The sequence below is a fragment of the Rhinopithecus bieti genome, unplaced genomic scaffold (assembly GCF_001698545.2).
Source record: "Rhinopithecus bieti isolate Rb0 unplaced genomic scaffold, ASM169854v2 scaffold_1624, whole genome shotgun sequence".
Classification (NCBI taxonomy): domain Eukaryota; kingdom Metazoa; phylum Chordata; class Mammalia; order Primates; family Cercopithecidae; genus Rhinopithecus; species Rhinopithecus bieti.
In genome coordinates, this window is record NW_016803776.1 from 1,488,685 (window position 1) to 1,494,535 (window position 5,851).

Sequence of the window (5,851 nt, forward strand, 5' to 3'; positions counted from 1 at the left end):
ATATAAGTTTATAACATATAAATTATGTTTTATGTATGTATATAAATAAATTACTTGTCTTTGAAAAGTCTGCTTACAGCTACTTATTTCCTGTTTTTTCTATTTTCAATATAAAATATATTTCTTTCATTTAATTTAAATGTGTGTGTGTGTGTATATATACATACACACTTGATTTCCTTCACTTGATTTAAAGAGGTCATTGTATTTCTTCCCTGATTGTCCCAATCTCAACATTTGTATTTTCGCCATGTTGAAAATCTCTTCGTGCTGTGTGTGTGTCTAAAACCTCAGGGAGGCTTCTCAGTGACTGATTTCTGATCAAAACAGATTCTCTTCCAGAAGATCTTGCATATGCATTTAGAATCTCCCACAGGAGCAAAATGATGCTGGTAAAATCCTTTCAACTCACTCCTTTTTTTGAAATATCCTTTTTTTTCTGGAAAAAAAATAATTGAAAATGTAAACATAACTCTGAAGTTTACTTAAGAGAGAAACTGGTTTATAAGGCATCAAAGGACTAATTATATGCAAATGTTGCTGCTAATTACTGATGAGCCTCATCCACTCCATTAAACATCCCTCTAGGAGTATAAGAAGCACTATGTGAGCATTTCTAAGTTTAAAAATAATAAAATTACAATCCTTTGAAACCCTCTGAGTTAAAATGTTGCACTTCAAATGCATCCTCTCCAGGTAGGTCAATGAGAATAGGTTAATCAATCATGGCTGAAGGAGTTAGAGAAGTATTGCATATCAGTATGGAAAGTAAAACAGATTTTAAAGCACTATTTAATATAAAGCACCAATTTTTACACAATCTGCTCCCTGTATATACTACAAGCCTTACATCAGCCATTTGTAACTTTACTTAATTGCTTTTCAACCAAGCAGGCTCCCTCTTCTGCCTGTCCAGTGAATCATTTTCATTTTATGATCAAGGTATTTATGCAAATAATACCCTTTGCTTGAAATGGACTTCCTATCCTTTACCAAGTTAATGGTAATCATCTTTCAGATGTCAAGTCAAACATCTCTTTCAAACAGAAGACACACGTTATCCCAGAGTAGTCAAGTCCTGCAGATTAACTTGCACTGCGTCTGGATGGTCCTTAGTACTCCCATACTCTAAATATTCTTAATAAATTACATTAATATATTTTACCTTCTTATCAGAAATGCATGAGTTCTATTTTCTCCACATCCTCACTATACTTCTTGTTCTCAGACTTTCTGATTCTGGCCGCCCTGGTAGTTGTGAGGTGATATGGTGATATTTCATTGTGGCTTTGATCATTGTCCTGATGACTAATGACATAGAGTACCTCTTCATGTGTTTATTAGTCATTTGTATATCTTCTTTGGAAAAAATATCCCTTCAGATCCTTTGTCCGTTTAAAAAATTGAGTCGTCTTTTTATTATTGAGTTAGAAGAAGTCCTTATCTGTTCTAGATACATGTTACTTTGATATAGGATTTGCAAATATTTTCTCTCTGAATTTTCACTTTCTTGATGGTGTCTTTTTTTTTTTTTTTTTTTTTTTTTTTTTTTTTTTTTGAGGCGGAGTCTCGCTCTGTCGCCCAGGCTGGAGTGCAGTGGCCGATCTCAGCTCACTGCAAGCTCTGCCTCCCGGGTTTACGCCATTCTCCTCCCTCAGCCTCCCGAGTAGCTGGGACTACAGGCACCCGCCACCGCGCCTGGCTAGTTTTTTGTATTTTTTAGTAGAGACGGGGTTTCACCGGGTTAGCCAGGATGGTCTCGATCTCCTGACCTTGTGATCTGCCCGTCTCGGCCTCCCAAAGTGCTGGGATTACAGGCTTGAGCCACCGCGCCCGGCCTGATGGTGTCCTTTTAAACACAAGTGTTTTAACTTTGTTGAAGTAAAAATTATCTATTTTCCTTTTGTTGTTCATGTTTTTGGTCCAAACACCCTTGTTAAAAGTCAGTTGTTCATAAATATATATGAGCTTATTTCTGCACTCTCAATTCTGTTGTATTCATCTATCCTTGTACTATATACCTTGTTTTGATTGTTGATACTTTGCAGTAAGTTTTGAAATTGAGAAGTGTAGCTTCTCCAACTTTGTTATTCTCTTTCAAGATTGTTTAAGCTATTCTGAATCCCTTAAAATTTCATATAAATTTTCTAGTCAATGTGACAAGTTCTACAAAGAAGTCAACTAGTTAACATCATTTTTCTGATGAAGATTGTATTAAATCTATAGGTTAGTTGGGCAATGTTGGTATTTTAACATTTTCAATTCTTCCAGTCCATGAATGTGGATTGTTTTCCCATTTATTTAGATTTTCCTCAATATCTTTCAACACAGTTTTGTAGTTTTCAGAATATAAAGTTTGTTCTTCTTTTGTTAAATTTATTCCTATGAATTTTATTATTTTGGATGCTATTGTAAACAGAATTGTTTTCTTAATTTTATTTTAAATCGTTTATTTAATGTGTATATAAATACAATTCAAAAACTTTCCCACGCTTTATTTTTTCTTTTACTTATTTATTTTTGTTTCTGACACATAGGAGAGTATTTCCTGCAGACAACATATAGTTGGGTCATATTTGTTTAATTCAGTCTTACAATCTCTACCTTATGACGGGATTATTTAATTCATTCACATTTAATATTAATGATATATTTTGATATATATCTATCATTTTACTTTTTTTTTTTTTTTTTTTTTTTTGAGATGGAGTCTTGCTCTCTCCCCTAGGCTGGAGTGCAGTGGCACGATCTCGGCTCACTGCAAGCTCCGCTTCCCAGGTTCGCGCCATTCTCCTACCTCAGCCTCCTGTGTAGCTGGGACTACAGGCGCCTGCCACCACGCCCGGCTAATTTTTTGTGTTTTTAGTAGAGATGGGGTTTACTTTTGTTTTCTATAGGTCTTATGTCTTTCTTCTTGTTCCATTTCTCCTTTAGTACTTCACTTTTACTTGAGCGAATGTTTTACAATATAGCATTTTTAGTTGTATGCTATAGAATTTAATATATATTTCTTTTCTTTTCTTTTTTTTTTTTTTTTTTTTTTTTTTTTTTTGAGATGAAGTCTTGCTCTGTCACCCAGGCTGGAGTGCAGTGGCGCAATCTGGCCTCACTGGAAGCTCCGCCTCCTGGGTTCATGCCATTCTCCTGCCTCAGCCTCAAGAGTAGCTGGGACTACAGGAGCCCGCCAACACACCTGGCTAAGTTTTTGTATTTTTAGTAGAGACGAGTTTAGTAGAGACCATGTTAGCCAGGATAGTCTCCATCTCCTGACCTCATGATCCGCCCCCCTTGGCCTCCCAAAGTGCTGGGATTACAGGCGTGAGCCACCACACCTGACCAATATATATTTCTTAATTTGTGAGAATGAGATTCATATTTATAATAGCTCAATTAAAACAAGATATATTATTCGTTACATTGATCTACTTCCTTTCCCACTTGTTTGTTATTATTGCTATATATATCTAATCAATGTTACAACTTAATAATAGATTTTTGTAATGATTACTTTGCCATATCCTACATTTTCTTAGTCCGTTACACTTTTTCTCCAACTCACCTCTGTTGGCAAATGTGGTACATATCTATAAGTTACAAACCCTATATGATATAAATATCATTTTAAACCATTGCCTTTAAGTATACTAAGAGAATAAAAGAAAAATATGCCTTTAAAACATCTTTTATAATTTTATTGTTACCTTTACAGGTGCTCTTGTTTCTAAGGATTTAAATTACTGTCTGGGGTCACTTGCTTTCACCCTGAAAAACTTCTTTTAGTCTTTCTTTTAAAGCATGTCTGCTAACAATACATTCACTCAGCTTCTGTTCATCTGGGAAAGTATTTTGCCTTCATCTCTGAATGATAGCTTTGCTGGATATAATATTCTTAACTGACATTTTTCTCTAATACTTCAAATATGTTACTCTACTGCCTTCTAATATCCATTGTTTCTTCTGAGAAGTCAGCTGTTAATCTTTTTGGGACACCTACAAATGACACATTATTTTCCTCACCAGCTGTAAGATTTTTCTTGGCTTTGACTTTTATTAATTTTTCTATTATGTGTCTGGTTATGAGTCTTTTTTTCATCCTACTTAGGGTTCACTGAGTTTCCAGGATGTATAGGTTATTGGCTTTTTAAAATTTAGGGAACTTTCATTCATATTTCTTGGAAAATTTTCTTTTCTTTTCTCTCCCTTCTTCTGATAATTCCATTACTTATATGTAACTTTTGTTTAAAATTGTTATCTTTTCTTCTAAAATCTCTATTTTATTAGCTAATTCTTTTAACTTCTCTCATCTTCTGCTTTTTCCCTGTTTGTCCACTTTAGGAATTATGAAATTAGCCTTTGTTCATTTGCTATAGTAAGAGGAGATAGTTCTGTAAGTGGTTAAAGATTGGGTGGTCTGCCATTTGTACAGGCTGATAAGTCATCAGCCTTCTGTTTACTCTGTTTATAATCTATACATGTTAAAAGTGGGGATAACTCCTGCCCACCTGCAAAGCTCTTTCTAAACTCTTTGAAGGCCAAGAAAATGGGGAATACTAATACTAGGTGTTGCTAATTTCTTTCTTCTCTCCCTCCCCTATCTGGGACCTAAGCAACTTCTGAGATTTTCCCTTCCCAGGACTCTGCTATACTGATTTGCAGGCTTGCATAAAGGCTGGAGAGAAAAAAGTTTTCATCTCTGCATCACAGCTTCCAGGCTTTTGCTTCCTGTTAACGTCAGCTGCTGTTTAGGATGTAGAGCAAGTAAAATGGCTGCTTAGGAACTCACTGGCACTGAAAGGCAAGCTGGAGACATTATTTTGGCATGTTTCTGGATTTCCCTTTATACCTTTTAAATGAAGTTTTACTTCTAGAAGTTTATAAACTTATCTTTGGTTTGCAAGAGAAATAAGATGATTCAGTAAGTACAGGAGAATGGAAAATCTGAATTCCGGGCTCTCTGCAGTTTCAGCTTTATCCTTGATTGGCACTTATCCTTAAATCTAAATTTTCTGAAATCCTAGCTTCCACAGCTTGTCTTCTTTGTTGCAATTGCAAAATCAAACAAGCAAGCTCAGATAGGAAACTTTAGTGCAACCACATTACAGATATTCCGTTGTAAAGTACCAACACTACTTCTTGCATGGCAATATTGATAACCTCATTTCCTATCTGGTGTTTGAATATGAGTCATTGATGATTTAGAACCAGTAAGTAAAATAATGAGGATTGTAGTGGCATTACTATTGACTTATTCCAGCCTTGCCCCTTCCCTTAAAAATCCTTCCTTCATGTTGCTTTCAGCATGATTTTCCTGAATTGCAAACCTACTCATGGCACTCTCAGGTGTTAAACACTAAAATGCTTCCTCAGAGCTTTTAGAATTTTTTTGTTGTCACAAAAAGCAGCTATCTGATTTTTACTTAACACTGCAGTGCTGCCTTTGACTGCCAGAATATAATTTTCAATTTATATTTACTTATTGAAGAAGTAATTCACCCAAAGCAGTGGGAGCAGTTTTGTTCACCTTGAGGACAGGAATTATGCCTAGTTTTACATGTCCTCACTAAATTTGACTCCTGCTATGTGTTCCATAAATATATATTGAAGAAAGTAATAGATGAAGGAATAGATACAGATATGTGTTTTTCTGAGATTTTGAGGAGAATTACCTTTATTGTGGTACAACATTTAGATATGCTCATCTGAATAAAACTTTTTTTTTTTTTTGAGATGGAGTCTCTGTTGCCCAGGCTGGACTGCAGTGGCATGGTCTCAGCTCACTGCAAGTTCCACCTCCTGGATTCACGCCATTCTCCTGCCTCAGCCTCCCCAGTAGCTGGGACTACAGGCGCCT

At 35.5% G+C, this 5,851-nt stretch overlaps 1 long non-coding RNA gene across 1 annotated transcript in view; it reads left to right on the top strand.

The window, feature by feature from the left end:
- LOC108515654 (uncharacterized) overlaps positions 1 to 5,851 on the top strand; it is a 117,389-nt gene that overhangs the window by 10,616 nt on the left and 100,922 nt on the right. The window lies entirely within an intron of this gene.